The following is a 24404-nucleotide window of genomic DNA, read 5'->3' as shown; positions in this document are numbered from 1 at the left end:
CCTCACAGGTGAAGTCGGCAAACAAATCGAACAGAGGACTTTCCCTTGACTATGTGTTTGAGGATCCCAATTATAACTACAAAAAGGAATCACTGAACTGTTGGTAAATTTATTTCCGTATTGCACTGTGGGAAATTTATTTAATTTGCGTTTGTTTGTTTGCTTGTTTTAGGGGCGAGGGGGCTGACTTAAATACATTATAAAGGACAAACCAATTTTAATTGATACCATCCTAAATGTTAAATCAGGTGTTCTCCCTGTAAACTGATTCAACTGCATGGACATTATGGAAATACAACACCTCTGTTCAGATGCTGTACATTGTTGTCTGCTCTGGTACTAAAGCAATGATGAAAGTGCTGATATAAAGGAGGAAAGAGCAGATATAATCTCCTGTCACAGTGCACTTTACACACCATCACGGTGCCTGCATCTGTCACGATTTGCACAAAACTGCTGACCTCTCGCAAGGGCATAAGAGATGCACAGGTTATCCAGGGAAGCAGCCAACAATCCAGACGGGATCAAAATAAGCTAATAAAATGCTTCAATAAAATGTGGTGAGAATGATGTCAGCCATTAAAAAGGTTTGTTGTTGCCAGGTGATGGGCATTCAGACCAGAACTAAAGCTAAGACGCCACTGCCTGTGCTCTCAGTCAAAGCAAGCCAGGTGGTTAAAAGCTTTGGTGATGTTTATACATCCCCTAAGGTGAATAAACAAACTCATGGGAAGAGGAGCGCAAAGAGCTAAGAGGTTTGCCTGCAGCCATGTGGGTGTGCCTACACATTTATTTGTCATTTATTCATCTATTTATATCTACTTTTTTATTTTATATCCTAAGTTGCACCATTTACACCAAGCAATACGTTGAGAAGACTGTGTATACAGTTTTCTAGAGTGGTGACTTGGCAGGCTGTGATTCAGCTGTCACTGCAGTAGGCAGTCAAAAAAAAAAAAAAACAGTAATCCTAGGAAACAAAAGCAAAACCTCATGCATAAGCAGAAGTATGCCAAGCTGGCCGAAATCACAACAAGAATGAGACTTTTTGTTGTGCAAACAGCAATACAAATAATGGGTTAGAAGCTTATCTTGCTTATGATCCTATTGTATACTCAACTGCTTTATTGCTAAAATAAAAAGCCAACAGTGACTGTAGAGTGGGCGTGGGCTTTTAATCAGACAACAGTGTAGGAAAAATCTGCTCTATCATCAGATAAATAAGCAGAGCGGTGAGGTTTATATAAGGAAGCTTGAATTTAAAAAAGACCCCCATGAGGTACAAGTGTACATAAAAATCCTCATACTCATGGCTTTCTCACAACAAATGCAAAGACATGAAAAAGACCTAGGCAATCAATACTTCAAAGGTTTTACTTGCATTTTCATGATTTGACAAGACTCAATCAGTGCTAAAACCTGCACCACTGATAAAATGAGTCAGAAGATGGGCAATCTCTTTTTTGCTTGCTGTTGCTAAGGATGCTTCAACCGAGGACCACCACTGTAGAGGACTTCACAGTGGCTTTGTGTCCATTAACTCGGCAGCGGACGAAAAGAGAGTGCGAGTTCTCTATTAACACAGAGGTTCTTTGATCTCCATCTTCCCTGTGGTACCAATTAGTTTGCTGCACCGTTTGCATTTCAAACTCTTCACACTTCCTATTTTGAAAGACATCCTGCATGAATTATCAATCTACCACAACTTTTGTTCCCTCCTAAAAAGTGAGTTTCGAGGGGGATCTTTCTAAAGTTCGGGTTCAGGTCACTCAAATGAGGGGTCGCCGGGAAAGCTGAGAGGCATAAGGTATCTGTTACTTGTCTTCCGCAACCAATCAATGGTGTTTTCACCCTGTGTGGAAATGTTTTTATTTCACTATCATGCAATGAGGGGAGCGCCTGACCATTTCTCTTAGTCTTGACAAAAGAAGAGGTCACAATTTCAGCTGTGCCAAAGCTGATATTTATAGTCAAAAGATAAAACAGAGCAAGGCAGAGTAGTTGAGAATTGATCAAAGGAAGATAAATAGCTGTGAAGATTCTTCCGCTGCCTTTATCCCTTGTTAGCGGAGGCAATCACACAACCGTCACCGAGAAGATCCATCGCCGTCACATTATCCCAACAAGATTACAAGGAATGGGGGGGAAGCTAGCAAGGGAATGTGTGACAAAAGTACATTTTGTGAATTTTGGTTAAGGAAGAACAAAAGCAGCAAGCCCTGCTTTTATAAATGAATGATTTTTGCAATCTGACTGGTCGATGCTGATGAAGGGAAATATAAATCAAGGCTAAGAGTGAGGCTTCTTAGCGAGAGTGCTGCACGGAGATAATGGCATCATCATGCCTGTGTGGCTCACTGTTCCTGGGAAGATTAAATACTTTATCATTGTCTTTGGGACAAACATTCTCCGTACGCAAGCATGCATCCAATTATTAGATGCCTTTTCCACTCAAACCCAACATCCATGTGTCAGCTTCATCCCATACTAGGAGAAAAGGGAGAGATGAAAAGAGACAGCAGTCTTATCATGACAGTGCTACCTATCAGGGCAGTAGCCCACGGTGGCAGCTGACCTCACTTTTATTACCACCGTCTCACACTGACGATATCATCTTAACACATACTGAAAGACCCAGAAGCTTTCAGGCTCAGTTTATCTCATTTTATGGCTGTAAAAACTCCATCTTGCCCAAGTCAATGGCCACGGGCTAGCATACACCAAGTAGCAGTGTGGCTCCTTTCACCTCATCAAAGGCTCCAGTGTGACATGGATCAAGAGAGGAAGTTAGCAGGAGCTGGGACATCAAACATGGAAATGGGACATGAATAGTGACAGTAAAAAGACAGAAATCTCAATGAGGAGGAGGAGGAGCTGGCAGAGGGGGAGACGGCAGTATCGCACAGATCACTGATCTGGAATCAGAAACTCAATCAATTCCACCACTCAGTTTCAGGTTAGCAGGTCCTGCTACAACACCAAATTACTAACAGGCCTAAATTACTTTAATGATTACTTACAGTAGCCAAATGACACAAATGTAGAACGACCCTCGACACTGCAATATACAACTAACCAGCTTTGGGCTCAATCCCTTGTTGGATGATTCCCTAAAAATTTCCATTGGGATTAATTAAGTACTTTGAGCATGAGCTACAAGAGTCAAAACAACACAACATAAGTGATGGAAAATTTCCAAGATTTAAGAAATGAGGAACTACTGCAAAGTAACAGATTGCAATTCTTGACCTCTTTTTAGTAGAAACAGAGAATCTCATCTTTACTGCTTTGCTGGGTTAAATGGGTTTTACCACAATTAAACCCTTAAAAGCTACAGCAGTTTTAAAAATAACATCCATCTAATGTCCCCTTGCAGCTTAGGTAGTCTCAGATGGATACACAAAAACAAAGTAACACTCATGTTAATGACTAAGACACTCCCCCAGTGTTTCTTTTAATGAAAACAGTGGAGGCCAAAAGATTCATCACTTCTGATAGAATACACGAAAGTTTCTGCATGGCTAGATTGGCTGCATACATACATGTTGAGTAAGCTGACATTTTTTATGATTCCTCTAACTCACAGATGCTACATAACCTGAAAACAAGATGAAGTTATCACATAACTTGGCATTGCTCAGACAAATAGGGCTTGTACTAGTTATTTATCATATTTAGAAAGCAACCTTTCTGCTTAGCTGATTAGTCTTCTGCAAAAAACCTGGTGACAAATGATCAGAACTACTTGCACCTCAAGTGATCCAAGTCATTTTCAGGTCCATTGGAGGCATACAGTACATCACTATTGTCGGCTCTCCTACAGACCATCTTTGTTGCACTCCTGAATGGGACTGTTGGCTGCTTGCATTCCTGCATGTGTCTGAGTTGTGTTAAAGCTTGGCTTGGATCTCAGTATAGATAATGTAGCCTTCCAGCACTTAAGGAGGATAAGTCCTTATCTCTGTCTAAATACCCAACAGTCATTAGAGGCAATGGGGCTCCCATGGAAGTCAACTAATTACAGTTCCAATCATCATTCTTCCCAACATAAAGATCAATGCATTGGGCATTGTATTTATGATGACATTTTCACTACCTTGACATGATTAACTCCTGAAGTGAGCATTAATCATTATTTAAATGAGATTTTTTTCCTAAAATGATGAGCTTAACTGAATTACTGAACACACATAGAAACTATGCCTCTTAATATCTGCTGCCTGGTGTCTAATTGTGTGAAAATCAGTGTTACCTTGACAGGCAGATCTCTAAAGCTTTTCAAGTCAAGAGTCCTCGTACAAAGCTCCATGTCACCCCACAAATAAAACAACACCACTTCATTGAGGTAGATCAAAGTAGTGCATGTAGCATTCATCTGTCAACTCCCTCACCATTCCTCAGCTGAAGAGTTCCACTCATCTGCATTTTTCAGTTTTTAGAGACAAGAGAAAAAACAGACACAAAGAGAATAAAAGAAGTTGAGAATAGACCAATTCACACTGGGAGGGTGGTGTATTGAACAAAAAAAAGACAGGAACACATAAATTAAAAGAGAGAGACACACACAAAGAAGGTCTTCTTTTACCTGCAAACACAGAGTCTGATTCTGCTCCCCCCCGCCCCCTCCATCCTTCCACTAGGCTTGACCAGGCAGCTACAATAATAGAAAAGCAGAGGGACAAACGGGGCCATCTATAAGGGAGCTAGATACTGGCATGAGCATGCAGTTGAGCCTGGGTGGTGGTGTCATTAAGTGTGAGTGCGTGATAAATGCACTCTGCTTGTCGTATTTGAGATTCTCATTAGTCTGTGTTCAGGAGGAGACCTTGGGCCATTACTCTTGCAGCTGCCCTGACATGAGGCTGAAGGTGTCTGTATATGAGAGCAAAAGAAAGTGTGTACTTCGAGAGGAATTCTTGTATGCGTAGAGGCATTTTAGGTGATGTATGACACCTTTTGATAGCCATAGTCAAAGGTCCTGTGTCCTCACACAACAGACAGGCATGCTGATTGTATGACTTGGAAGTCTCAATAGTCATAATTCATGTTCTTAATTATCACTTCCCACTGTGGTTTCTATTTAAATAACAAATTGGTGTTTGGTGAATATATTTTGTGTCACCTTAATACTATGTTAAAGGTGATACAAATTTCTTTTCATGTCTTATAATTTTACAAAGTCTCATAATGCAAGTCAGCAAAGAAACAGCAGAAATAGAAGCTTGCGATTTAAAATATTTTCTATGTTCCCCGTTTAATTTTTTTGAACTAGATTTAGAGTAGACACGCTACATTCACCATTTCTGGTGTTTTATGAAGACTAAAGAGAAAATCACTGGCATGGTCCATAGAGATAAGTGGTGTGATGACTCTCCATATCATTTCAGAGATAAAGAACAAGACATTAGAATTTAAATCAATGTAGTTTGAGGTACCATGTCAACATTTGCATCAGTCTTACATTTTCCATGCAATCACACCACTAACATCCCTGGGAGCATTCTCAGCCCTACTCACAATTCTCCTATAACATAAATGAAGACACAGGATCAGTCCAATCACAAACATCTCAAAATCTGAGGCTACGTGTTAACTTATTACAACAGCAAGTGTAACAACAGCTGACTCGTTAAACTTTAAACTGTGTTTAAAGACCACGGTGTATGATAAACTACTTTTCCTATGAGTAATCGTGAATGTTACTTCCAAACAACCTTAAGTGGTACACATAGGATAATAACTCTTCCAGCTTCTTTGGTATAATGATAGCAGTTAGCTGTTATCTAGAAAACACAGTATGTGCAATAGTACTACATGAAAATGTATTGTAAAAGCTGCCTGTGTCACAAACTAACATAATGGCTGCTCAGTACCTTTGAAAATGAATGTGTAAATAGGCTATATGTCCCCAGGAAACATTAGCATATTAGCTGATGCTATGTAACAATACATAACTGCACATTTTATTCAAGTTTCTTTTCAGTTTGACGTGGGAGCTAAGAAGAGGTAGCTTCCACTCTAGCTCGACAGCCTGCGTCAGTGGGTGTTAAAGTCGTCTGGACGTCTGGTCCAATCAATACTCAGCGACAAGCATCTGCCCAGGTCTCCTGTTACTGTACCTCTGTCTTCATAGCTGTCTCAGGCTGTTTTCCAGACGACCATGTGCTGCTGGCTCGGCAATGAGACTTATCACAGAATAACACAGGTAATGTGATGCCACACAGGCCGGCCGCTGACACTTTAATTTGTCACTGTCGATAGGGTTTGTCAAACTATTCCTGGAGTTCATCAGCCACCTGGCCTTATTTGCTCACTCTGTAGATGACTTTTCAGCCCTCTTGAGAAATCCTATTCGACAATGACCTTGATGCTCAACTGCTGCATATTTTTCATTATGTACGAGCCTCTGCGGAGTGAGTGCCATGTTGTTCTTCAATTGAAGAATATGTGCTGGGTACTGATGAAGCAGTATGAGAGCTATAAAATCTGATCCTCTTTCAGTAACTGACATCATTGCTTGCCTCAAAAAGAAGAACAGCAATGAGACTGTTCAGATCTCAGAGGGGTAAACTCTCGGAAGATGAAAGCAGAGAAAAATTTGAACTCTGATTCAAACATTCAGGCAAGTCAAAATGAAAAAAAAATTAAAGGTAAATAAAGAGACAGGTAGACTATTTCGAGTCTAGGAGAAACTCACTGAGATAACTATAAAGTTTCTCACAAATATGCATGAGCTAATTTAAACGCAAACCTGCACACCTCCAGAGGGACAGTGAAAGTGTTCGCAGGTTATCACTAGAGGAATATATCTGCATTATTTCTGAATCTTTGGTGCTTTTAACTTCATAATTTTTACAGTTCCTTTGATTTAAAAGTTTGTACATTTTTAAGCTGTGACATATTAACAAACACAAGTGTTATAAATGCATTTTCATGATTTGCATGTAATTAGAGCAAAGTCCATCCAAAGTCCAACCGTTCCCTGAAACAGTGCAACAATTCCCTGAAAGTGACTTGAAAGTATAAAACAAAAGCCTGAGAGCAAATGCAAGCACTCTTGATGAACTCTTATGTGTATATGAGGAAGAACAGTTGTCATTTGTCTTTTTATGTTTGTTTATAAGTCTTTGACATAGATTCACAGTATGGACCCAAACCTATAAACACTCTCTACAATGTGAAAACTGTGAGAGTTTTTTTTTTGTACACTGAATTTTCAAACTTTGGACACTGGATGGAGGCCAGGCAGAGGTTTGCAAACAAAAACGTCTTTAAAGAAATTGCAAAAGAGGTCCATATTTACTTTCCCTAAAAGGATCCATTAGCCAACCTGAGAGTTGTAATACACACTTCCCTAAAGCTTAAACTTGGACCAGGGGTCAGTTGAGGGCCGTAGGCTGCAGGGCTCGAAGGTATACAAGAAAGAAACATGCCTGCTTCACCAAAGGGCATTCTGAAATTATTAAACTCTAACCTGAAGTCATCTAGCATAGCTTTAAATTCCAATTTAACATGTTCAGTCATTTTTTGATTGCAGTGCAGTGCTATGTGTTGCACCCCAATTGACAGCTAAAAGCCTATACACAAATGAGGACTTTCTGTAGCAGAGGAATGAGGAAGATTCACTTTAATCTCCATGACTGTACTTCCTTGCTTCTGTCCCAGGGATTTGGTACTACAGATCTCTGTTTTCTATGCTTAAGCCCTCCGGCCATATGCTACTGCCGCCCAGACTGTGACACAAAAGGCTTTTAATCAGTCTTCTCAATAACAGAGCACATTCTGTCATTAAAAACAGGCTTTGAGGCTTGCTTCAGTCTCTCCTTCAAGTCTGTTGGCTGAAGGCAGGTCTGAGATGCTACATCTATTGCAGTTCTGTGGTTTTCTGATCTACTTGCACTGGCTGAGACCTTAATACTGTCCACAGCACAATTCTCTGTGTTTTGAGAAAGACCGTAGCTAGACTACTCAAACTCTGAAGTCCGTAATCGCCAACCCGAACCCTTGTTTTGCTTGCACACACTATATACCCTGTTGCAGACAAACCTGACACAAAAAAATGTAATGAGAAACTAAAACCTGTAGCCTGTATATTCAAGGATTTCCTGAATTAAAACAGGGCTTATGTGACAAATAACCTATAGCAACCCTAGAATAATAACCATAGAACCCAAAATTGATGTGTTACGAGAAGGATTTCCTAGAGCACTGATTTTGGCACAAACAAAGACAAAAAAGTTAAAAAAAAAAAAAAAAAAAAAAAAAAAAAGAGCCAAAAAAACAAATTACTATTTCAACTTGGCGAGACAGTGTCAAGCTAACAAGTGCAAACAGCCGAAAGCTAAAAATCTGAGATCCTATTCCATCTCAAGCAGCTCTTTTGGATTCCAGCCAACTGTCCAAACAGATCAATTTTAATGTGCACAGGAGTTATCTGAAGGGTGAAAGTGACAGAACTTCAATGGGCAAATATATGAACTTTATTATAATTGAATTAATCTAGGCTTTGCCCTCAAAGTAAACATTATTCAATAGCATAGAGCATTACCATAAATTATGCTTAAATCTAGACCAACTCTAAAATAAGAGTCACTATTTTATGACCTTTACTTGTTGTTTAAGACAAAAAATATTAGCAAACTGTTGACCCTTTGCTCATTTAAATTGTAATTATAAACAGCCTTGAGTCAAACTTTGGAGGGCTTCCTGACTTTCACCTCAATGCAATCCAAAACCTTCATTATCCAAATTCACTTAATGTTTCCAACCTGAGCAGAAGGATAAAATGACTTAGAGATGTGAGAACTGGGAGTGAAGTAAAGCGCACATCCACATCACTTGAATTTTGTTCTTGACACAGATGTTAAGCCTGAGTGGTGTACGGCAGGGCTGCAGCCATGTTTGCTGACATTGTAGAAGCCGTTACGCTTCTACTTCTTTCCCATTACAGGGAGATGATTTATTTAAACTTAGCTGCAGGTTTGTTTTTGCACTCTATATTCTGGAAGCTTTTTGTTTCAGTGTGAATATGGCCAATGTGAACACGAGTCCTAGTTATGGGGAGTGAGGCCAGCAGATTGTTTGTCCTGACATTGAAAGAGCTGTTATCACAAACAGAGAGTTGTTTTCCTCCTCACAGCTTGCCGGCTGTGCTTAAGCACAGACGCACAAATGCATTTGTATGCGTTCTTGTAACAAACTGACAAACTGGCTCCTGTCCAGCAACTCTGAGTGTCTAATAGCGTGTGGACATCTCATAAAACACTGCATGCTGTGTGAGGTTTGCACTTTTCTTTCTTTTCTTTTTTTTTTTGCTAAGCTGGCTAGTTAAGCTAGCCCCAAGAAATTGCATCATTTCTGCTTTCCCATGTGAGGTTAATTAGCCATTGATAAATATAAAAGTCAGCAAAAAGTTGCTTTGAAGTCCAAATATTAGTCTGAGAGGTATGTTTCAGAGAAAAGTCGATTTGGCTCTCTCTGTAGTTATAAAGCTCATCAAAACACTGTTGAATACCAGATTAAATAGTGATCTGTAAAAAGAATAATTCACTGCTTGAGGAAAATCATGAAAGGAGACTCTGCCATTTGAGATCTTTGCTCTACAGATGCCTGTTAGGGATGCAAGGAATACATTACATGTGTTGATCGATATTCCCTGCTTAGGGCTCGCGAGTTCACTGAATATTAAACAACCGTGGGAAAGTTATCCTGTCACGTTCCAGGTGAGGAGCGCTAAAGCCAGCAATTATCCCATCCTCTCGCCCACATACTGAATGCAGGCTTTTAATGAAAAGAAAATCGGATCCATTAACGATCCCCTTTCATTTGGAAAACCTGTACTTTTAACGGTTAACTCAATTTAGAGCCATATGTGACTAGCAGATTGCTTTCCCTTACGAAAGACACATGTTTATATTCTAACAGTGGCAATCATGGCTAAGAACTTTAAATCAGATTAATTACAACTGACTGATATTTGCATGGTGGTTTTTAATGTACTAGCACTGGGGTGTTTTTATTGAGGCACCCAACGGACATTAATACATACTCAAAAATATTTTCTGCAAATCAGCAGAAGGTTTACTCACATCAGGCAGACTGTCGCCAAGGGAACTAGGGGATTGAGGGTCAGTTCGGTCTAGAATTCCATGACGTGGTTTTCCACTTTTCTCATGATCAGTTAGGTCATGCAGGTGTCCATGAGTGCATCCTCACATACGCTTTTTGGCGACGATTGAAATGTCACAGCCTACATAAAGCCATGTGACACATGCCAAGGCTCAAGTAAGCCTAACCACATAGTGAAGTCTGCCTTGCGCGCATACTGTGCACAATTTAAGCGTGATTGGGAGGAGGGTTTGCCTTGTTGTTCCAGGATGAATAGAAGCCGACGAGGGAGAGTTTGGTATCCACCCAGAGAAGAATTAGGAGCTTTTATGATCAGTGTGTGGAGAGAGCGAGAGAGGCGTTTTTCTCCCTGGAGATCAGATGTTAGCTCGTTGCCAATTCTAAGTTCCCTATTATAGATGACGTTTGCTGGCCTGTGCGCAGTTTTGGAGGATGGTTTCAAATCAGAATTATCTGATCATACTGCTTCTAAGCAGCTTTGTCATGTAACTCTACTGAAGCCATATAAGAGTCAGCTGAGTGAACAGAACATAGATGTAAAGACTTAAAATCCAATCACATGTTTTTACTGGGTTTATCTTGTCCGACGAAAATATCTTGACGTTCCAGTTCTAGTTGGGCATTGCTATGTTTGTCCAAGTCTGACAACATGCCAAGACTTTGTACAGACTCGTACTCCTACCCTCTACCGTGTATTGAAGACTGTATCGATCAGGTAGGGGTAGAAAAGTTCATCAGTAAATTTGATTTTCTGAACCGCTGCTTCAGGAAATCCTGTCATTGAGCTGGCCTTTACAGTGTTTTGGCGTGTACGTGAATTCAGTACTTGTTGTGATTTTTACAGACCACAACCCATTAACCTTTCTCAGTTCTCTGCAGTTTCCCTATCAAACACTGGTTCGTTGGGCATTTTATCAGTCTTACACTAAGTTAAGACTTCCTGTCTGATGGTATCTACGCCCGCTTGTTTTTGTGTTAAACTGACAACTATTTGTAAGATACTACAGCAGGAATTTTAGTAGTTTAACTGTTAACCTGTCCTTGACCCTTTACCTTTTTGCTCAAGTGTCAAGAGTGCCAACATTATAAAGTAAAGCTTGCTTCATTTTTTAATTTTACACCGATTCGTAACACATAGTCTCTTGTGTATCCACACATAATTTAAGCTAAGATGAGTATATTTTAATGCAGCTACAAAGAAAACCCAATTGGGGAACAAATTTAATATCCCTTGGAAGGCCTAATGAGCAATGCCAGTCCTGTCAGGAAAACTATAATTTTACCAGAAGTCATGTTGCAATAAAAAACACCCATGGGGATTCTAGACGAGTTGCACCAAAGCCTCATGGGCAAACATTGTTAAGACAGCAGCTCTGTAAATAGAACAGCTGGCTGACACGTACAGTACACCGGCAAAGCTATGCCTATCGTAGGCTCTTTTTTAGGGCTCCCCGACTCTCACCGGCCTACCATTAGTCTGAGCTCTGTCTCTCTGTCAAAATCCCTGAGCATCCCTTTGCCTCTCTGAGCGGATCCAAGCAAAGAGCCTATGACAGTTAGCGAGCGCCTCCACTGCACACATCATTGATACTAATGGGGACGGAAGGCTGGTGTAGTGTGGCATGTGGAACAGAGTTTGTTGGGGTGTGTGTGTAGGCATACGTGTGTGTGCATGCACGTATGCGCTAACCAAAGTCAGGATTACACAAGTGAAGCGTGTTTGGCTGCTCTGTGGCACGGAGATCAATTCATGTCGTTACAGCAAATGGCATGACAACCAGTCTCCTCCCCATCACCATCTGCCTCCTGTGTGCCAATTTGTCACAGCACATCCAAGTGTGGCCATGCGTTCATTTAACACTGAACAAGAGCGCAAGTCAGGAATGAAGATGGGAAAAAGGGTAAGGAGGAGAAAATTAGGGCACTGACAAAGACTCAAGCCCTCGAGACATGCAGTGAGAGAGGTCAACTGAAGTTTATCAGAGGGCAAAGACAAAGAAATATACACGGGGGGGCATCCTGGTGACTCCAGTACAAACCACATTGCAACACCCTGGGCTAAAATGTGGGCCAGCACGTATGTCACATCTTCTAACCATATGAGTTTTTAGGAAAAGGCAAAAACAAACTAAAAAAATAAAAATTAAAAAAAATCCACAATTTAATTTTAAAATAAAAAGGAGGAAACAGAGACAGCTGCATTCTCAGTGTGTTACTGATTTAGAGACAGCTTTCCTTATTTGTAGCTGAAAAGACAGGTGCTAAAACTAGGGTCATGCAGAGAAGTGATGGGGTGGAAAAGAATGTTAATCTGTTATCTGAATAAACTGGAAAAAAAAATAGACAACAATTCTAAAATGTTAACCCCTCTGTGATTTTCATTCCTATCATGCAGGTTCGAAAATTTAGCTCAGTGCCCTGCTTGTAAAGTTGTACAAATTAAGACAGAGGGCAGGATTTGCCTGCAGCTTTCGGCTGCTATGGTTTGGCGTGCAAAGACCCTTTTTGTTTTTCTTGCAAAACCATGTGGGCCATGAACAAATGTTCATACATCTAAACTATGCATCAAACTATGCTTCACAGTGCCAGCACTGTGGAGTGAGTAGGTGACAAGATATGAAAGCAATGCCAGTCACTCTCTTTCTGCCCCCATCTCTCTCTCTCTCTCGCTCACATTTTTGGCACCATAATACCACTATTCAACAGAGTGGTCTGATCATGTTTCACGCCTTTGCACCCGCACTGACTGCTGTTCTGTCCCATTTCACCCTTTTTGATACGTCTTTGTGTCATCAATAATGACAGGCAGAAAATGGGTGTCCACATCGGGGCCCCTTATGCCACCGTGATGCCAGTGATCCGGTTCAACACCAACAACCTAATTCCTACAAACTCAACCTTCTAACCAAGCTATCATGTATTGTTTCCCTGCTGTCAGCACACCGCAAAGCAAGAGCGGTGGGCTCCTATTCATTCTGACTGACGCACAACACTCTACAATGGTCCTGTGCTGCACATATGCAGAGCCAGCCAAAAGAGGGATCACACAACAGTGGAGCTTTGAAAGGTGGTATGAATAAAGAGATCAAGAGTCCAACATGAGCATTCATAGTGTCAGATCATCGTAAATAACAGCTCGTGGGGACAAAGCCTCTGCCAACCCCAGGAAAACAATGTGTTCGAGTTACAAATGATTTTTACACGTTTATTTGTCTACCTGTTTCTGTGAGGGCAGAGCTTTGCCTGAAAGCCCTCGAGTCATTTTGCTTTTGGAAAAACACAAAATGAAATCATGACCTGCACTGTGTCATACAATCAAGCTCTTAACTGCCAAATGGTTTTCTCTTATTACTATGGCCAATGTGAGCCTCACAGGGTATGAACTTTATGCACTCAAATTCATGGCAGACAAACATGTCATCATTTCTCACATTCATCAGCAATACACAAAATTGTGTGAAATTATGCTTCTGAAAGAGTTTACAGCATGCACAGAGGAACGCAGTGTAAAGCCTGGGCATGGTTAATTTGACGTATTTGTGTTGTATGCTTAAAACATCCTCGCCTGTGTTTCTGCAACCATTACCTCCATTTTTTCTGGTACATGTTTGGCTTCTCTCAATGACGTGTCTAAGGGCAGACGATGCTGCATGCTCTACAGATCATAAAGCCATCTAAAGCAAACTTCTGTTTTGTCCTGCACTGCTGAATTCAAAATTTAGCATGGAAATCAAATTCTTATATTCAATCTGATGGAAGTTGGTCGTTTCTAATGGTGCCATCAAGCTGCCACTTTCAATCAATCAATCAATCATTCACTGTACTTTTGGGTAAACCTCATGAACCGTTTGATTGCTTATTAAATCTTAAATATTGAACACAGCAAAATGCAAAGGAGTGAAATTAGGTGTCCAGGAGCCCTCACTCAAGTACAATGCTGGAAATATCCTAAGATATTATCCTGATTACAGATTGGGAATTCCTTAACCCAAAATGAAGGGAAAAATTTAAATCAAGGGAAAGCTAAAACTGAACTTACAAAGGTGTTTGTCACATCCAGCAATCCACCAATCTCTGCTGCCCCTTCGTCTCTCGGGAAAGGACCTCGGCAGCCGTGTGCAGAAGGGGTTATGAAGATAAGGTGTTTGCAGGGTCTTCAAGGATTAAAAGTCTCTTTGAGGTCTTCCATTCAAAAAACGTTCAATCTTCAGTGAACTTCCTCTGAAAGCAAACAGAGAAAAAAAAATGAGAATGTAAAGCAGAATAAAGACAGCTGCACTGCAAACACACTGCCGAAAAACCTCTGGGGTTCCTTAAACGGGGCCACTGACCCAAAGAGATCCCACAGAGAGGGGCTCTATGTCCTCTCAGTGTAAACTCCTCAGTCCCTCTGCTGTCATAACATCACAACCAACACAAGCAGAAATGGAAGCAGATGTGCTGGTATAGGCAAGCAGCTTCATGTTGCTTATAGACCACATTGCTCTTTCCCAGTCCTATATTTTCATTCCCTCTTTCAATTTTATGATTTATGAGTGTGCATTCACTGTGTAATAAAACAAACAATATCAAATATGTATAAACAAAAAGACAAATTCATGATTATTCAGCACGAATGCACAAACCTCTGCCCACACTCTCTGCATATATACACAAAATGTGGACCAAATGCACCTTGTGGTTTTAAACGTGCCCACGCTTATGGTAAACTGTGTGGGAACTTCATCCAAAACTTGGTTTTGTAACATTCAATATGGAGGTAAGACTATGTAGAACAACAGGACTGATGCACCTCCAAATATTAGCTGCAAAATAATAAAACGGAGCAACGATGGTATAAAAATAGAGCTGAACCTAACACACCCGCACTTTAATTCTGATCTGCATAACCCTGTTACCCCAGCATTAACCACGCAAATAAGTTTTTTTTTTTGTTTTTTTTTTTCATACTTTGTAGCAGATATTTAGGAGCTTTACTATTTGTCATGTTTGCTGGGAGCTTTTTCACATCTATCTAGACTTGTCAGAACTTTGAAACTTTCTTCATTCGCTTGAAGCCCCTCTCTGTTCTCAAGAGACTCATTCATGCAACACAGCTGGGGGTTTAAACCAGTGCTGCTCTGTAGTTAGTTCATCTCTCCAACTGCACAGTCATTCTTTACCCAACCTCCCCATAGCAAAACCACAATCGCACTGAAGAGAATTCATGACAGATGAACTTCCTTGTAAATCCATTATCCCAAATTCAGCTTTCCGCACACACACACACAAAAAGTCATCTCAGATAACCAGCGATGACTAATGGAAAGTGCACGAATTCCCGTAACCGAGCTTACCTCCTAAGAAAATGACTTCTTAATCTATATAAACCTACATACACATGGTGCTCGAGTAAAAAAAAAAAAAGAAAAAAAAAAAGGGGGGGGGGAAGAGGTTGTGACCGCAGAGTGAGTCCCCAAATCCTTAGCCACAGATAAAGCCTGTCCACTGACTCACTCACACAGCGCAGCAGATGAGCTGCATTGCTTTCCCAATCCCTCCTGAATGAGGCAGCCGACTGCAGCTGCTGTGAGCTCAACACCAACGCTCACTCCCATCATAGATTCATAAAGCCACTGAAGGCTTGTAAATACTTAACAACCCCAGCCATCCGCAAATTAAGCAGAGTGGTGTGACAGCTTTGGCACGCTGGTTTGTGGTGACTTAACCTGTGTGGTGTAAAGGCAGGAGGCCGTGTTATACTCTAAACACATGGCTGGTTAGTTTAAATGTTATGGCCACTACGCCAAATCACACTCTGATTTAGTCATGGGAAGTGGCCTGGTGAAGTAAAGAATGATGTCAGCTTTAAAAAGAACAAAAAGAACCTCTGACCACTCCTTTCCAGCCTCCCACCCATCAGTCATGTTGCGGACAGGCTGCAGCTGTCTTTTTTGTCAAAAATCATCTCCATCAAAAATATTAGGCAACAATAATAATGATTATTTTCCCCCAACACATACTGTGCATGCAGAAGGGTGACGAATGAAAGAAATATGTTTAAAATAAGGTGTTTGTTATCCAAAACACCTTTAATCACTCATCACCTGCTTAATTTTTTTGTTTAATGTGCAACTTTATTTCAAATAAAGCTGAAACTAATACAAATTATGTTAAAATTACTTGTTTTGTCCAACCACAAAGCCTACATTTACCCCATTTATACAGTACTACTACTAATAATAATAATAATAAAGTTGTCATTTCAGCTTTAAACTGACTAATGATTTTAAGGGTAGGGCTTCATCTCAAACAAAAGGGATGTTCTCAAAAACATCCATGTCACACAAGCCTCAACTTGTCGTTCTCAAAAACAACCTGTAGTCTGGACGACAGCATGATTAACAGCCACTGGCACACAGGTTAGATAAATTAGGATCAGCAGATTCAGTTAAAGAGGACACAGGGTGAAGTTTTGTTGTTCTGCGCAGCTGTTTTCCCACCCAGTCTAGGCAGAGTAGGTTCCAGTATTGATTAGAGTGAATGAGATCAGCTGGTGGGGCTGCTACCAGGCTCCATCACTTCAGCTGCTGGGTCTATTAGACTGGGTGCTCATATAGCGCATGGGAGATGAAGGATAATGTTGCAGTGATTGTTTTATTGCCACACTGCGATCACTGTGCCCCGGCATTAGCAGCGTTTTATAATTTCTAATCTCATTTTCTAGAAATAGTCCCGCAGAGAGGCCCCCGTATCCTGCCATAATAGTTTTGAGGTGAGCCCCATTTACCAAATGAGCTTTTCAGAGCACAACATTCCCATTAACACCACTCATACAATCCCTCTTCTCCTTCAAATGTGCACCATGAGCTTCTCCACAGACTCAATGCACCAGCAAGCAAATATTTCATTTTTAGAAGTTTCGCATCTAGTCAGTCTCCCGTGAGCAAAGTTGGCAAAATCTTCCCGTTACCAAAATTATGCTAAATCCCACTGAACGGATTTCACAGCAACACACCACACCACGACACACCACATTCCCGTCTACAATCCCACTACGCTGGAAAACTTCCCTGCAGTGCTCGCTTGGTTATGGTAGTGATCAATGGCCCCCTGGCAGTGGGCGTTCGGGGGGGGGTCTAGGGGTACAGGAATGGTGGTATTAATAATGCAAGGTCCAGGCCTGTCATATCCTCCATTAGCACAGAGGAGGCGGGAGGCCTAAAGGCTGATTGATTACTAATTAGATTAATTGCTGTCTTTTAGAAAAGGAGGAGAAAGTAATAGACCAGAGTCCTGACAAGTGTGATGGTATTGGAGCCAGCATGGCTGAAAAATATACATACACAGTGTGAGGAAAAGTGGCTCTGCAGATTGCAAATCAGGCTTCTCCTCTCAGTTCCGTATTAAATTAAGGAAAGAATACCCCGAGTCTGTGCAATAAACAAGAGATCAATCAAGAGCCAACCCACCGATTGGTTTAAAAATGTCTAATAAATTGCTCTGTTCTCTGCAGGCCTCTCTCTTAAACGCACCTGTCCATGCCAAAGGAACAACTCACCTGCAGTGCTCGTAGTACTAACTGAGGTCGACAGCAGTACTATTTGTTGCTTTGATTCGAGGCCATTCCCTTCCTATTATTCCCACGTTTGTTGTCTTGTTAGCTATTGCCATCTGGAAAACACAACATGATAAGGCCAACTTCTATCCAGTTTTCATGTAATGAGGGTAATGCTAGTGTTGCAGAAAACTGCCATTTGCCAACAGGCACAGAGGTTTGGAGAGATTAAGTTACACTTAATCTCCCAACTGTCCTTTAGAGATAAAACTAATAAAACTCACATCAAAGCCTTGAGTTGTGTTACACACATTGTGTAGTGTGAGTGGTAAAGTCACTAAATGATTAGGCAAATATATTTACCGCCATCTTTTCTTCCGCACAGCATTCAGTTAAATTCACAACACTAATTTCTGCCCCAAGTCACTTTGGGCTGAAATTGGTTTTGCTCACATTTTGGACTCAAAGTAAAACTCAGTTTCGTGATATTCAGTGTCACAGTGTAACCTCCACAAGATGAATGTGATGCATTTTTGTTTGAAGGCGTATTTATTGTAAAATTGATCAGGACCTATCTGGCAGACTGTGGGAGATGTTATTCTTAATAATAATAATTATCCTTGCTTTCAATTAACAGCGTCCGACTGTCTCACACAGTCACACAGTCTTTCTGAAGCACTTTAATCCAAATATTAAAATTTATTGGAAAACCATCTTTCATTAAAGCAGGCATCAGGCTTAAAAAAATTCACATAATCCAAGCCCACGATCGACATCACAGCTGCAGTTATTTCTGTCAAAATCACATCTTAATTCCCAACAAGTGGCAAAGCAGGCATGCATGTATGAGACTAATTGGCACATTGGTATGGCCACACTCATTATACACGCCCACACTCAACATAAATAGCCTCACACTTCTGTGGGAATAATGCCTTCCAAATAGGGAGCTGTATTATTTGTTTCGGCTTGCCTCTACACCAACAGACCATGGAGAGCCATATCGTGCTCTGCTGGTTTTCACAAAGCTCATGGGAGAACAGTCCCAGCATGCATTGCTACGTTCAGTGCAATAACTGTGCCACTTTTGATTTTAAAGGGAAAAAAAATGACAAGAAAAAAAAAAGATTTATTCTCTAGAAGCCTGTCGAAAACATGCATTTGGCCCAACTGCAAAATTACAAGGAAAGCCTGCACCACAGTGCAGTCGTCCATATCCATCTCACAAATCTGACATAATGCCATCGACATCAGAGCTGGACTGCCAGTGATGCACTTCGCCAACACAGGGCTTGCTTTTTTGTGCTTCTTATCTCATGTCATGAATCATAAAAAGACTCATCTTTATCAGCCTGTTTGACAGCGAGACAGGTCTTTACGCTTTCTTGTCACACATGAGTTCTCGAGAAGCTGTCAGGATGAAGTGGAATATTAGACCTATTAATTATTCCACTCCTCCATCCTGCTGGGAGGCAGTTCTGAGACAGTTCCTCGTATCTGACAAAGTTCATTTATGCTTGACTCCACTGCTATAGCAACAAATGTCTAAAGACGGAGCTTTGTTAGACTACCATAACTGAAATCTGTTGACACATCATCCCAAAGGACAATACAACCAACAAATTCATGCACAATGCAGAAACTGTCATGATTAGTCTTTTGAACTTAAGCCACCTTCAGAACTCTTGACATGTTATTTACCAACTTTACTGTGCCATCGCTGCCAGGATGCACTTTTTTGTTTGGAGCGGGACAAAAAAAAGAAAAAGGAAAAACTGAAGCCACACAGGGTTTGAGCAAGCAAAGGTTACAGACTGTTACCGTCAGGCCTCTGGGTTAGGAACCTGTAACACCACAAGCCATAGAGGAAGCTCTTTCTTATCCATTCTTTAAAACAACTGCCTCAGTGCATGTCTTTCCATGTTTAGTTCTGTCAATCTTGGTTTGTAGCTGCTTTCCTTTTTCTTCTTTCCATAAGCCCAAAGCTACCTCTCACCTCCTTCTCGCTGCCTCGGTGGCTCACTGCTATGACAGCATGCTGTGCTAATTGAAAGCGACCCTGACTCGTCCTTTTTCCAAACCACTCTAGCTGATGCCCCGTTGTTTTTCTCTCCGCCGGAGGTTGACAACTGGCCTTTCGACTGCGGCGTCAACTCTGACCTCGCCGTGCTGGCCTCTCACCTTTCTCCCTCTGCGAATGCGGGGCCAAATCCGAAGCCACACAGAGCGGCAAGAAACTGCAGACTTGCATGTTTTCCCTCACTGTTCTTATGAGTTAAAGACATTTCTCCAGAGTAAATGAAACCAGTCCTCTACAGGTTAGAAAATGTGCTTTTTGCCTTTTTTTCTTCTTCATGCAAGTATAACTGATGCATGACATTGTTTACACACTAAAAAGAGATCTTCAATTTGAAATTCAATGAAGATGCAAACAATTCCAAGCAATCTTCCCTCGAACATGCTCTGCAAACTCTGAAGGACAAAAGCACAAACTCTAACTTAATGGATGAGATACAGCTGCAGCAGAGACAACATGATTAGATTCTCCTCATACTTAATTCCTTTATCAAAAACTAGTGATATTCCACTAAAACAAAACGCTTGTACCTGCAGTGTTTCAACAGAGGTGGGCTGCTCTTATCACCCTCACTGAATAGGACTCGGGCCCATAATGTAATAGCCTAGCGGTGTGCTCATAAATCACTTGAAGAGGCTGTATGCCACATGCACTGACACTCCCAATCTGCCAACCTGTGTCTTTATTAAAGAGCATATTATATTGAAAGGCGCTTTTTCTTCAGTTGCCCCTACTATAAATGCCTCAACTCATTTTTATGCAAACAAGAATACAAATACTTTCCTCTGCAGGCACAAATACATTTCTCTGAGCTTTAATATACACAAAACTGTCTCTGTGTGTGTTTGTGACAGAGTGCCTTTGTTTTTACATCTTGTCACCATTCCTCTTCACAATTACATCAATTGTCTCCCTCCCACAGCAAGTGAGGCATCAGTTCGGAAGTATGAATGTCTATTCATATCTGATTTGCCTTAGTGAAACTCCGTGTTATTGGCTGTACAGTGCACACAACAGTATGAGTTTGTGCTCTGCTTTGTTGATGTGTTATATTTGCTTTATCTCTCCATCCTTTCATTAACTTTGACAACTAAATGGGAAAAATCGCAAAAGTAAATATCATGTGAGCTGACAAAGAAATAGCAATAACATGAGATGAGTCACCATATAGCCGTATATGTTGACAGAGAGAAAACATTGATCCTTTCCGTTTTCTCAAAGTTTTCTTCCCATCTAAAAGACAATAGTTGACTACTCTTTTACTTTCAAATGCAATCGATTTGCTTCTCCACCCTACTGAACTCTGAACCTTCTAATTACACCGTCCTAATCCTTTATTCACAAAAAAAGACCAATGTTTCCTTTTGAGCATTTTTGATTTATTCTTTTGTTTTTTTAAATTTACTGCCCACTGCTTTAAACAACTGTGAAGGAACAACAGGCAAATGTTCCTTTGATGCTCTTATGCCCAAGTCTGATACGAGCACTTATGGATCGTGCAAATGTCACACAGATCATTATAAAGAACTCAAAAAAAAAAAGTCCAAACCCCCCCAGAATTCAGACAATACATATAAAATGGAACAAAACAAAACTCAGATTGTATGTGTGTGGTTTCCTTTCCCCTTTTTTAAAAGCCTTTAACCTACAGTAATGCAACTGCCTGACTCAGTACCAGCTGTGACATAGCTATACTGTCAGCTCCAGTGATTTATTAAAACTCAAAGAAGCATAAATTCAACAGGATTACACACAAAAAGAGGTTCTTGTTATATGTAGTTTTTAAAATAAAAAAAAAGGAATAAAAATAAGCAACTAAGCTGCATAGGGCCATTCAGCAGAGGGCTTGTGTGAACGAGCAGGATGCCAGGAACAAGGTAAGATGGCAGCAAATAATTCGCTGTTATGACCCCCAAAGGAAGCGACTGAAAGAAGATGTCAAGTTCATTACAGGTCAATATTTGCATAAAATGTACTTGTTACATTCAATTAGAGCTTTTAATAATCACGATTGTTTTCATGCATCTTTGTTCTTTCGCCCCTAAGGACAGCTACTCCTCATCTTAGGGGTTTGGATATAATATACATGATGAAAAAGCTTTATTGAAAGGATTGAAGGAATCCAAGATGTCAAGTCTCTGCCTGCACTAAGAGCTGTGATTATTTGTGCCAACTAAATGTGTCTAAGATTCTGCCGGCTGCCACAGTGCTTCCAACCAAAATCATGCAAATCGAGAACAGGAAAAACACTAAATCTCTTTCCCACTCATTTCTTGCAAACAAGGCGCATCCCTTGGTAAACACTGGCAGCAGAACACATCCTGCAAAGAAAGCCTCGCTGCTGAGAGACAGAAGTGTAAACAGCTCTCAAACTCTCAGAATAGAAGTTGTTACACTCTAGAAATAAAATACTGTGGATGGGAATTGAACAAAGGCATGGGTTACTTGTTAGAGGTTTTGCTTTGCAGGCTCCTGTGGCTGTGACATGACCAGAGTCCTCCACAATCTGTACCCACAAAGGTAAAACTCTGTGAGCATGAACATAATTAGTCAGAAAACTGTCTCAATTCAGGTGTTTCCCTACAGACCTTACGCAAAACTAATTCCTGTAATACGCATCATAGCTACATAATTATGCTAACAAATAGGCTCGAGACACAAAACTTCTTGTTTTTAGTCTGAATAAAGGAAAACTTTTATGACCACAGCTCCATGCCAATTAGATGCTTCAGCTGTCATAACCATTGCTGGAATGGAAGATGCACCAGAACTCAAAAACAGAAGCCAAAGCTGTCAGCCTGGTTGGTGTGTGCACCGATTTCTCAGCTCAGTGAAAATTCAAAAGAACGCCTGAAAATATCCAAAAAAGGAATAAAAATATCTTGAACATGCCACATAAAACTACCTTTATTTGACCGTCTTTGTTAACTTAAAATCTCTTAAATTGTAGTAAATAATTCATGCTCACTATGTGGTTTCATATTCGTGACTTTCAGTCGCTTTTTTTGGTCTACCTGACCAAAAACAAATTTTTATTGTTCAGAAGGTCTCTTGCTCAGGAAGCTGGTGTATTGTGCACCAGGATTTATGCTGCAAGCTTTAGCCATAGTCCAACACTTAATCTTTTAGAACTTAAATAGCTCACTCCTGGAAGATATGACGTAAACCACCTGCTGCAAGTTGAGTGCTGTATGTTCACTTCCAACAGAAAAGTAAGAAAAAAGAAATCAGACAAGCAGTAATTTCAAATGGGTCCAGATGCATCTCCGCCTTCCCCTCTTCTTTAACTGCTTCAGGCTTACCTGTCCTTTTCAGACATCATTTCAAAAAATGGTCAGTAGAAAACGTGTGGGTAAGGAGTGTTAGATAGCTGAATTTAAATGCATACATGTTGTATCTTGACAATACATATCAAATAGTCTCACAGCAGCTCAGGCTTAGCCACTGTTTGTCATCTTGTCTAATGTGGAACGTGCAACACGAACAGTGAAGTAGAGCAAGGCAGACAGGTAATCCAGGATTACAACACCGACATGTCATTTCTGTGGACGCTGTTATCCCAGCTCACTCGTCTTTTGCGTGAAATGCAGAGTTCAACCCCATCTGTCTGCTCGAAACTCTCCTCTGGCACCCATCAATGGCGCACCGTGGACCAGCATAGACGACGAGATAATGAGCTCCCGTTGCCTTGTCAACGCCATCCGGTTCCCCTCCGACAATCTTAAGCTCACGTTTGCCAGTTTCCAGGTGTTTGGAGCTCTAAAGCAAACAAGGTATTCAGATAGTAAATTAAATTTTATATTGTTTCAAAATCCTTCCAACAGGCACCCACAGACTGACAATATTATAACTAGTCTGCAGTTTCCTGGAGAGATAACAAATGCAACAGCTTATAAGACTAAAGACTAAAACTAAAATCCTACAAAAAGGGAGCATGTCAGAGTAACAAAGGTAAAAGGTAAGGTTCACACACAATCTCAGTGTGACAAGCTTGTAAAAACTGAAGTTAAAGATTTGTTTTATTGTTGAAGGCACCAAGTATACACATTGATTGTCCTGTATTTGGCCTAAATGACTCATTGAATCCATTTACTGAAAAACAAAAGTGAGTTTTTAAGTCCACTTCCTTAAAATTGTCTTAGTATGAGCGTTCAACTGGGATGCTTCGTCACAGACTCCAACCTATAGCCTTAAGATCAAAGTCCATTTGTTTTTCCTTCTTTTCCCGTTTTCTATATCATCCAATTCCCTTTTTAGTTCTGTCCCCACTTCCCAGTGTTTTATCATCATTCCAATTCTGTTTTGTGCAAGCATAGAGTCACATATTTGTTTACGAAATATAGTGCCATCTCAGTGATTTCAACAAAGCTCTTTGAGAGCCACACGCTAAAAACATGCTTCTAATAAACTTAATACGATTTTATGTTTGCACTCTGTGTGATCATATTATCTGCTGAATCACAGGCTAAGAAACGTGGCTGCAGTATCGGTCACAGCTGGAGGACACTTTGTGCATATACCTTACTCCTACCGCAGCTCAACTAGAGCTTCTTTTCTGTTGGAATGCCAACACGCCTTACCTTTATCTCTGTTGCAGTTCTTATCTGTTTGTTTTTTCTTTTCTACAAATGTCAGTGTCACATTGATCACTCAAACAATGGC

At 40.6% G+C, this 24404-nt stretch overlaps 1 protein-coding gene across 4 annotated transcripts in view; it reads right to left on the bottom strand.

Annotated features, from left to right (window-relative positions):
• The window catches only part of sema6cb (semaphorin 6Cb), a 144990-nt gene that overhangs the window by 69676 nt on the left and 50910 nt on the right, over window positions 1–24404 (bottom strand). For all 4 annotated transcript variants that reach the window (XM_026183764.1, XM_026183765.1, XM_026183766.1 and 1 more), the window contains one exon: window positions 14168–14349. The gene's annotated coding sequence lies outside the window, so the exon portion shown is untranslated. The remainder of the gene's footprint in view (window positions 1–14167; window positions 14350–24404) is intronic.

The sequence above is a fragment of the Astatotilapia calliptera genome, chromosome 11 (genome assembly GCF_900246225.1).
Source record: "Astatotilapia calliptera chromosome 11, fAstCal1.2, whole genome shotgun sequence".
NCBI lineage: Eukaryota > Metazoa > Chordata > Actinopteri > Cichliformes > Cichlidae > Astatotilapia > Astatotilapia calliptera.
Note: the sequence above shows the minus strand (reverse complement) of the source record. Positions and strands in the feature narration are given on the sequence as shown.